General features: G+C 35.1%; 1 protein-coding gene across 3 annotated transcripts in view; it reads left to right on the top strand.

Annotated features, from left to right (window-relative positions):
- The first annotated feature begins 229 nt into the window (after nucleotides 1-229).
- The window catches only part of caps (capricious), a 341,000-nt gene continuing 330,117 nt past the window's right edge, over nucleotides 230-11,112 (top strand). The window contains exons 1-2 of one of the 3 annotated variants that reach the window (XM_067787605.1): nucleotides 230-419; nucleotides 3,756-4,583. The gene's annotated coding sequence lies outside the window, so the exon portion shown is untranslated. Of the gene's footprint in view, nucleotides 530-3,755; nucleotides 4,584-11,112 lie in introns of all 3 variants that reach the window. The other 2 variants (XM_067787604.1, XM_067787603.1) reach the window with 2 other exon arrangements.

Raw genomic sequence — 11,112 nt, 5'->3', positions numbered from 1 at the left:
TAACGTGGGGCTATCATTGCTGCTCCTATGGACGGTCGGTACCCACTGTTGCTAGCTGCTTGTAAAATTTGACTTTTGCTTTTAGTCAGCAGTGCTCTTATCATCTCACCAAATTGTACGAACAACTGCTGCTGTTGGTGAAGCGTTAGTGAATGCTTACGAGAACGACAATCATGGACGGACAGACAGACACGCAATGGTAATGCTAATGCTGGCAGTTGAGCGGTGTACGTGAACGTGAGTAGACGTTGAAAGTCACGCCGATTTTTATAACGTTCAAACGTGCATACGAGTAGAGATATATACGTATCTGTGACGACCGCGTATTTAACTCGTATGGCGAGTATTCGTCGCGTGTATATGTATATATAAATGAGTGAAGTGTGAATATACATGCTTAAAGGCATACATATGGATATGTACGTCTGTGTACAAAAAAATAAAAGAATTTCTCGTGGTCTGAGGGTGAAAAGCATAAAACTTGTTTGAATTGTTGACGGATGCTAAAGGAATAGAACGATTCATTTGTGTATGTATGTGTTTGTATGTACGTATATGTGTGTGCTCAAACTAACGCGTGCGTGTGTATGTGTATATATATCTTGATTATTGAAAAATTAATGTTAGATACAACAACAAAGTAAAGCATACGTAACAGAAAACGTGCGTTATATGCTTTCCCTTGTGCTTGTTCTAAGTATGTGAGGTAGGGAAGCAGCACATTGCTTTGCTGCTAGTGGGACATCATAAAATCTCGCAGATGTGCACTACGTTGATCCTCTGTCGTAAGTGCAGCCATTCGTTGTTGGCACGATTGCGGCTTGAAAATGGGGCGTAGACCCACAGCAATTTTTTTTGGAGTATCTATAAGATACTATTTTTCACATTTGCATATGCAAAGTTTTGCGATGCTAAATTGTATGAAGTGTTCAAATTTGCAATATAACTTTGCATATATTTTTGAGAAAGTGCATTTTGGAGTTCATACAGATACAAAAGTAGGTGGGTATCTGAAACATATTCAATTTAAAATTTGCATTTTGCATTTGTTGTGTATTTTGAAAAGAGCTCTTTGGGAGAGAGCGAATCCATATACAGATCCTAAATCAGACTTCTTTTATGACGGAAAGGCATATATGGAAGGAACTTCAAGGAATTGATACCAATGGATGCTACCCGACTATATTTCAAGCAGAAATCCGTGTAATAGAAATTTGTGGTAGAAAATGTCCACGGCGAAGCTTGTACTCGAGCGGTATCGTCATTATGTTGGACAGCCAGGTGGCGTGCCTTGCAGCCTTTCATAAGTATGCTAGTGGATGAATGCATTGGATTCATTAGTGATCTGGGGGCCAAAAGCAAGGTTTTTATAGGATTAGATTGCGGGCATTAGGAACATGAATGTAATAAACTAACAGACAGAACAACATTTTATGGTCTAGAGCCCTTCTGAGGAGACTGACGAACACTCATTGTTTACTATTTGGGACACTGTTAAATCTATCCGATGCACAAATCGGATGCTTTTGTGAGCTGCAGGAAGAAACGCCAGTTCACATTCTCTGCGAATGTGGTTCTCAAGCAGGGCGGGGACTCTATAGATGGCGTGACTCTTAATCTCTTCGTGAAATGGAGTAAAAATCTTGAAAAGGTACTTAAATACATTAAAAGTCTCCAGATATAGTAATAAGCTGAAAGGTCGGGCACAATGGATTTTAATAATAAATATTAATAATTATATTGATTGGTAGCCGCCGTGGTGTAGTGGTAGCGTGCTCTGACTACCACACCAAATATCCTAGGTTCAAGCCACTGGCTAAGCGGGGCTGCCCCTCGGCGGTGATATGGCAAGTGTATCTCTGCCAGGAAAAGCTGCTTAGTGAAAACTCGGCGTAAAAGACGTAGGTCCGCTCCTAGTTTGGGGTAGTCTTCGATACAAAATTTTTTTCCACGGCTCGTGTAAATTTTGGCTTTTATCCGGCATTTTATCTCCGATTCAGATCCCCTGTACCCCAAAATGATTGTACACGACGCTCGTTACTTCTAAGTTGGAATATTTTTGCTTTATTTGGAGTCCGTACGCAAAATCCCTGTTCGCTGCGTGTTGCTGAAATTCTCTGAATCGTTTCAGTATAAAATAACTATTCTTTAGCTTACTTTTGTCTTTGACATTTCTAATGGTGCAGTTGATGCACCATTAGTCCTGCAAAGCACCCGGTTCCATATCCTTATAAGGCTTCTTCGTAACAGAGATATTTTAGGGATTGTCTCTATGCCTCTCTATGCCTCTAACTCTTCTTTTTCGCGAGCAATTACGGACTTCAGTTCTTTCTCTAATTTTTCCGTATTTTCACATCAATTAATACTTAGTTAGGCCTTTGCTGTACGTGTCTATATCAAGGTAGTCTGCAAGTTTTTGTCCATACCTTGTTATTATTTATTTTATCACCTTTCCACTCTTTCTCTTTACTCTCTATCACATCTATTCTACTTCATCTTAAATTTCTCCCTCTTATTGTTGTCCACCCTTTATTTCATTTATCTCCCTCCCGCTGCCACTCTCACTCTTACTACTATTTTAATCTTTTTTAAACAAAATGATATTGCTATCTAAAATCAAATTTCAAGAAGTATCTGCAAGATGTGTTTTTTTAAGTGCTTACACAAGCGTTCTGGTGGTACCTTTCTATATCTCTAAGATATAAAAGTATCTGAAGGCCATTCAATGGAAATTTTCAACCCTAATGTCTTCTTATACTGAATAGCTAACAAAAGCGAAAGTTCAAGCAATATTTTAAAATTCTTGTAAAGGAATTTATAAGATACAGAAATGTCTAAAGCCCTTATTGCGACCACTTTCCGTTTGAAACTTAGCACAACAATGGTGTGTATAAGTTCTTAGTCCATATTCTAGATGTTTTGTAAAAGTAACTCTTAGATACAAAAGTATCTATAGCAGTTTTTACTTCAATCTTAAACTTAATAGCTGAAATGTAGCACTACAATAACTTAAGTGTGTAAGATGTTGAAATTTGGTATGTTACCATAATGTATCTATGAAATACAAAAGTATCTTATAGTACTCTGTATTGGAATTTTAAGAGGATAAGCTACAAATTCGTATTCTTATTGCTTAAAATAAAACTTTAGGAAATTTATATAAGTTCATAAGCGATATCTATATGTTTTGAAAAAGTATCTCTTGGATAAAAAATTACCTAGAGCAGTTTTTACTTGAAGCTTCATAGCTGTTGTTTAGTATACCAATTGCTTCAGTAAGTTGGAATCATAAAGTATCTTTGAGATACAGAAGTATCTTAAGAAGAATCGACTAAGGTGAATATCGCTGAGTTCGTATTCTAGTTGCTTAAAATAATATGCGAGTAGAGTAAGGGATTAATTCGTAAAGTATCTATAAGATACAAAAATATCTATAAGATACAAAAGTATTTATAGCTCTTTTCACAGCAAAATTGTTAAAAAAAATTGCTTAACTCATTCAGATGACTTAAAAGAACTATAGACGGAGATTTAACTTTACAAAAACACAAAGCAGCTTGACCACAAGACCTTCTACCTATGTCATGTACCGACTTCGTTTTATAAGAGCACATACACATATGTATATGTACATACCACATATATTCTAATCAAGTCGCGCGTGATTTTTGCCTATCACTAAGCAACAACAACAAATACAAAAAGTAATAAACAATTTCTTTTACAATTTTTAATTTATTTATTTTTTTCTCTAGCAAACTTTTCTTTTATTTTTGCTCGTAATTGCAGCGTCTAGCAACTTGTGTTGTCTGTATGTGCTTATAAAATCAAGAAATGTGTGCTTTCAATTTGATGCCAAACGCACGTGCTGAAAACGCACACGAGCTGACAAACACAAAATAAGCGCCAGCGAGAAATCAAACAAATAAAGACTGCGAAAGTTGCTTAAGCCCGAAAAAAAATCACAAGTTTTACGTGAACGGCGTCAGTGGAGTCATTGAAGCATTGTTGTTGTTAACTTTTGTTGTTTTCTTGCTGTTCTTACGCTGAACTTCTCCTCCACAACGCTTCCCACACAGCGGCAGAAGCAACATCATTAAAAGGTTTGCTGCATGCAAAGAGCGAACAAAAAAACAAACGAAAAATAATAACAACAAAAGCGCCGCCTTTTTATAACAGAAACTACAACAACAGTTGAACTTTAACAACAACAACACGATCAAGTCTTTGAAAGAAAAAAGAATTACACAAATAGCACGCATCCAAAGCGCATTGCGGCTAGAAAAAGTGCATAAAAAAGTGTTAATAAAAAAGTGAAAAGTAAAAACAAAAACAAAAAAATTTTAAATAAAAAAAAAAACAGCAACAAAAAGTGTACAAATTTAAGGCGAAGTTGCTTAAGTATCTAGCACTAGAAACCGCACCCGCGCGTACTAAACCAACAACATCAGCAAGCAGCAGCAGCAGTCAGCGTCTCATCAGCTGCTCGGCACCCATCACAGCACACAGCACCGCTACTTATGCGGCATGCACGCAGTATCTATTACTCAACATATCTACATTGCATTTTGCAGATAATTAGTGTAAGTTTTAATGAGCTTTTTCCACTGTCTATCATTTGATTTGAGTAGCGCAACGAATATCGTATTCTTACCCATAGCACCCCGTGGCACTTTGCACTCAACTAGCAACCCTCTTTTACCTTTACCACACTCTCCTGCGCACTGCTTCACTACGTTGCAATGAATTTTTATGATGTAATGCATATTTCAGTACTGGTATCTGCTGACTTTAAATTAAAGTTGAATTAATTTAATTTACTTTTTTTTTCATATTTATACCCAGCTGTACTTGTACACAGGGTATTATAACTTTGATTGGATAACGGTTGGTTGTACAGGTATAAAGTAATCGAGATAGATATAGACTTCTATCTATCAAAATCATCAGTATCGAAAAAAAATTTGAGCCATGTCCGTCCGTCCGTCTGTCCGTTAACACGATAACTTGAGTAAATATTGAAATATCTTCACCAAATTTGGTACACGAACTTACCTGAACCAAGAATAGATTGGTATTGAAAATGAGCGAAATCGGATGATAACCACGCCCACTTTTTATATATATAGCATTTTGGAAAACACAAAAACCTGATTATTTAGTAAATAATACACCTAGAATGTTGAAATTTGACGTGTGGGCTAATATTGAAACTCTCGATAAAAATTTGAAAAACAAAAATGTTCAAAATGGGCGTGGCACTGCCCACTTGTGATAAAATCAATTTTACAAATATTACTAGAAGACCCGGCAGACGTTATCCTGCCCTAAATTTGGCCTATCTGCATACATTTTAATAAGCTTTTTCCGTCTGACTCTGCCCTCCTCCCTCTTCACTTTTTCCTAATCCTTTTATTCTCTCCTCCCTTCGTCTTTTTCGCTTCATCTATCTCCATCTTAGTCTCATTCTATCTCTTTCTCAATCTCCTTCTCTCTTTTCTCTTCTCTCAATTTGTTCTCATTCTTCTGCATCCCTTAGGGTGGCATGTATTTTATTCCAGTCCTAGTCCCAGTCCCACTCCGAATCTCAGTCCCAGTCCTAGTCCTAATCCCAGTTCCAGTCCGTCTCTGGATAATATATTACTCTGTACTAAAGCACTCATCAACAGCTTTCATTTGATATCCATATTGTATAAACACTGTCTAGGCATTCACTGGCCCACGTTTTGGCCTATAAATCGAGACCCTAGTCACTCAGGGGTATGAAAATTACCCTCTACACAACTAAAGACTCTCCTGAATTAACAAAAATTTCATTCTAAATCGCGGGCCTCAGCAGGTTGTTTAATTAAACACCACGCAATTACGCGGAAGTATATCCGCACCACCTGAAAACATGGGTGCCACTACGTATACGTAAATTTTATTATTAGGTATAAACAAATAAAAAAATTTGCAATAAAATAATATTGCGACTATAAACTGAGATATAACCTATCCTATCTCTCAAGTTAGATCAAACTACACACGGCGTGCAAAACAAATTCAAAATCGGTTCAGTAGTTTAGGAGTCTATCGCAGCCGAAAATGTTGTGAGACGTGTTTTTATATATATATTAATTATAAATCAAAAATCGTTAAAACTATCGTAACAAAATTCTTCAGAGAGGTTGCCTTTACTATAAGGAATGCTTTGAAGAAAGATTAACGAAATCGGTTAAAGAGCTTTATATCAATGGTATTACATTTCCCAGGTAGATTTATAACAATAAATAGGAAAAACTTCAAATTTAAAAAAATGGGCGTGGCATATGTATTTGTATTATTGCGCAGCCTTGTAACACTATTAAGCACACAAAACAAACAACAACAGTATTTCAAGTGTACAGCTGGGTATGTAATGTTCGGTCTCACACGAACTTAGTCTTCCTTACTTGTTTTGTTTTTTTTTTTTTGTTCACTTTTACTTGAACTTTGCATTTTCGCATCATTGCCGCGTAAATCGAAATAATTTCGTATTTCTAATTAGCAAAGTTTCGGGATTTGTCAATATAACTTTTTTTTACATTTTTAATTATTTTTGTTTCTATTCTTTCTGCCGCTTTTCATGCCGTTTGTTTTAATGCTTTCGAATTTTTTAATTTGTTTTTTTTTTCTCTGTTTACATTTGCTCATTTGGCTTGTCAAGTGCTCGCCGCTTGTAGCTCAAGGTTAGCCTCTTATGAATGTATTTGCCGGGCGGTTAGATAGTGTTGTTGTTGTGTCGTATAAAAATAAAAATAATAATAAGTCTTATTAGCATGCAGATTACGCATTTTAGGTGTGTAGAGGGCGTTGAACTAGCTTTGTTTACGTAATTTGAGGGAAAATAAAAAAAATTCAGTAAATTATTTCTATTAAGCTTAGTTTAGGCTAGGTTGAACGGTCTGGTCTGTGGTGACCTCACTTAGACTGAGTGAGTGTTACCAGAAGTTTGCTCGATTTCCTAACTGAAAAGTACTATCCTAGGACCTATTTTATAAAATACCTCCGTCCTCCTCACATATATAAAAAGTTTTCTGGGACCTATGCGACGCGTTTCCTCCTTTAACCCGCTCTTTCCATATTAGTTATCTTTGAAAATGGGAATTGCTTAAAGCTGACGTCTCGCTGCAATACTGCTGCTCCATTTTCGTTACAAGCTTCTGTTCGATTCACCTAGAGCCTGTACGGTAATGGCATCTCAATTCGCCTCTACTCCAAAGTTGTGCATTCGTTTTAATCCTCCGCGATAAGATTTGTACTTATATCAGTATTGTGACCGCAATAATCAAGCTAGCGTTGACCGAGTGGAGGGCGGCTCGGCACTTCCGTTCAAATTTCTGCGTTGTATAAAAGCATAGAGCCCAAGTCTCATGCCAGCAGCTTCCTTTCCCACTGGTTTTTAACATTCGTATTTGCTAGTAGTGGACTCATCTTTGTCCATAGTCCACACAGCACATGCTCCGGAAAGGTAAGTTTTCACTCTAACCCTTACCTTCGGCAGAGCCGCATGCTTTCACTTGCCGGTCCTTAACCGTCTTACAAATGATAGGGGATAACCCTCATTTCCACTACCCCATCTGAGAAGGCGACATGTGAGGTGTTTTTTCGCATGTTTAAATAAGATTGGCGTACGTAGCTTTATAAGTACCTGGACTTAGCATCGATGCCTGTGCTGTTCTGCACGTTTTTCGACCGTCATTTCGAAAGAACGGTTTAGTTCGTCGAGTACGTCATCCCAAGCAGCGCAACTAATTGTTTGACCTCTAAGAAGACCAGTAAGAATTTTATTGCCTGGCGAGTCTTCATCGCGGCTTTAACTTCTGTGATGGCATATATTGGGGACACTCGATCGTCCAAATTAAAAAGAAATTGTGCTCTCTGAAAAATCTGCGTGTCTTATTAAATACCTATTGTATGCCAATCATATTACATTTCAGCTACTCTATTAAACTTTCTATCCTTCTCAGAAGAACCCTTCACACATTAAATTTGATAGCGAAACTGCTTGCCGTGTTACTCTGGGCGTCCTCTCTACTATTCATAACATTTTTTGTGATTGTTTTTTTTTTTTTTTTTTGTCGAAGCTCTTACTGTCTTCAAATTTATCCAGGTTGCTGCGCTCCGTCTCTCATCAAAACCGCATTAATGTGCCCCACGTTGGGCGCCATACTTACTTAATGTAACACTTTCGAAGGTACGCAAGCTAGGACTTCGAAAACAATCTGCCTATATTAGTTTGCACATGTCATGCCAGACTCGTGTCGACATAATTGGATTTATTCGTAAATCATATATACAGTTCAGTAGGTATTGTATTGTGAAGCCCGGAGGTACTCATAACTTCGAAATTTCAACCTATTGCATAGATTTTATCGCGGGCTTGGCGACTAAATCAAAAAAAAAAAACCGTAACGGATATTTGTCAAAAAAGATCCGAAAAGGCTCGAAAAGGTTCGAAAACGTTCGTAAAGGTTCGGTGTTAGCAACAGGCCAAATACATAAAATTGGATCTTTATCATAAACAGCGGTGGGCACCACTACATTTACACGGTTACCAAATTGAGAATGTGTTAGTAAACACGAACGCGTAGCGAGCACGAAAGCAAAATCAATTATTTATTTAGTTTGATTTCAATACTTGAACGTTGAACACGTGTCACATACACTCTTGGTACTCTGTTTTAAGCGCGCGTGCGACACTTCCTCACCATACGACCATCGAAATCAAACTAAAAGAGCTGTCGTTGATTTTCACGAAGTAGCCATTGTGCTATCGCTTATCATATACATATATGGTCGCTTACAAGCCAACCTAATAAAACCGCACTGCGTTTTTTTTAGCGCACGCAAACAAGCGGCGTTTTTTGCCCTAACCCAAATAAGCATGCGTTGCGACAATGTAAAGCACTTGCGTGCATTTATATTAGGTTGGCTTGTTAGCAGGTGCTAAGCTCACGCCCACCCCGGATCATAAAGTTAAAGTTAAAGTGAATGTTAAAGTTAAAGCGAAAGTTAAAGTTAAAAATAAAGTTAAAGTTAAAATAAAGTTAAAGTTAAAGTTAAAGTTAAAGTAAAGTTAAAGTTAAAATTTTTTTTTTTAAAGTTAAAATTAAAGTCAAAGTTAAAGTTAAAGTCAAAGTTAAAGTTAAAGTTAAGGTTATAGTTAAAGTTAAAGTTAAAGTTAAACTTAAAGTTAAAGTTAAAGTTAAAGTTAAAGTGAATGTTAAAGCTAAAGCGAAAATTAAAGTTAAAAATAAAGTTAAAGTTAAAATAAAGTTAAAGTTAAAGTTAAAGTTAAAGTTAAAGTTAAAGTTAAAGTAAAGTTAAAGTTAAAATTAAAGTCAAAGTTAAAGTTAAAGTCAAAGTTAAAGTTAAAGTTAAAGTTAAGGTTATAGTTAAAGTTAAAGTTAAAGTTAAACTTAAAGTTAAAGTTAAAGTTAAAGTTAAAGTGAATGTTAAAGCTAAAGCGAATGTTAAAGTTAAAAATAAAGTTAAAGTTAAATTTAAAGTTAAAGTTAAAGTGAATGTTAAAGTTAAAGAGAAAGTTAATGTTAAAAATAAAGTTAAAGTTAAAGTTAAAATGAAAGTTAAAGTTAAAGTCAAAGTCAAAGTTAAAGTTAAAGTTAAAGTTAAAGTTAAAGTTAAGGTCAAAGTTAAAGTTAAAGTTAAGGTTAAAGTTAAAGTTAAATTTAAAGTAAAGTTACAGTTAAAGTTAAAGTTACAGTTAAAGTTAAAGTTAAAATTAAAAATAAAGTTAAAGTTAAAGTGAATGTTAAAGTTAAAGTGAAAGTTAAAGTTAAAAATAAAGTTAAAGTTAAAGTGAAAGTTAAATATTAACTTCTCATTTATTCAATAAACGTAAAAAATTTGTTTTCTTATCGGTCATCACGCTTAAAAAGGTTAACTTGAATTAATATCAAAGACAAAACTTGAATTAATATCAAAGAAAAGAAAATGTTGCATAAATATTATAATTGCATAAGTTGATAATATGCAATAGCTTTACCGCGGCAGTCCCCGAGGGCCACACGTCCTTTTTTTATTTTAGAGTTGGCTGCCTATTGATCTTTGAGATGTGCCAGTCTGTGTTATAGCACTCTCAATTTATTCGTCATGATTTCCTTTCACTCCTATGAACAAGGCCAACTCCTCATTTGAACTCATTTCACCTCAAATCGGTACACAAAGCATTAATTTATCGAAGTAATAAAAATAAACGAGGGTGAGGTATAAAATTGTAAACAAATATTGGGAGTAAATATAAAAATACTTCATAAAGTTGCTCAATACATTTTTTTGTATATGTCGCATACGCTCGCATACAGTTTCTTATCTTATCGCACGTTGTGCTCATTTCTCACCTTTTCTTATCACAAAATGTATTTAATGATAATTAGATAATGCAATGCAGCAAGGCGTAGTATGAGTAATGTTCAATTAACTGTGAAGCGATAGATTAATAAGTAGAGGATATATATATATATTTTATTGTCAGGAAATGCGGGTATTTATGATAAGCGTCACTTGATAGGCTAGTGTTGTGTAAAAATTTATTATTGTTTACATTTTACTAGTGAGGGATAAAATTGTAAATTGTCAATATTAGTTAATATTGAAAAAAAAAAAAATTTTTTTTTTTGAAAGAAAGCAACTCTGGTTGTAAAAAAACTAGTTTATGATCGACCATAAATAAACAAATTGAAACAAACTGAATTCGATTTTTTAAAGTTTTAAATTCAAACTGAAAATTTTGTACCAAAAAAAAGCAATAAAAATGACAATAAGAAAATGATTGAAACAATTAGTAATGAAAATAAAAAAATATGCACAGAAATAAAGAGAAACAGCAATGTTGAAGCCAAGGCATCGTATGCAGCTGTAACAAAAGCGTTGCCAGAGATTAGAAAAGTTGTTCCCTTAATAGTTAAGCCAAATACAAAGCAAGGTGCTGAAAAAACCAAAAATGATCTAAACTTGAATGTCGATCCAAAGGAGCTACAAATTACAAATATAGTAGCAAGACAAAGCGGTGTAGTGATTGTAGAGAGTGCAAATGACCATGATCGTGAGAAAATAAAAAATGCTATT

The sequence above is a fragment of the Eurosta solidaginis genome, chromosome 5, assembly GCF_040869045.1.
Source record: "Eurosta solidaginis isolate ZX-2024a chromosome 5, ASM4086904v1, whole genome shotgun sequence".
Taxonomy (NCBI): Eukaryota; Metazoa; Arthropoda; class Insecta; order Diptera; family Tephritidae; genus Eurosta; species Eurosta solidaginis.
Note: the sequence above shows the minus strand (reverse complement) of the source record. Positions and strands in the feature narration are given on the sequence as shown.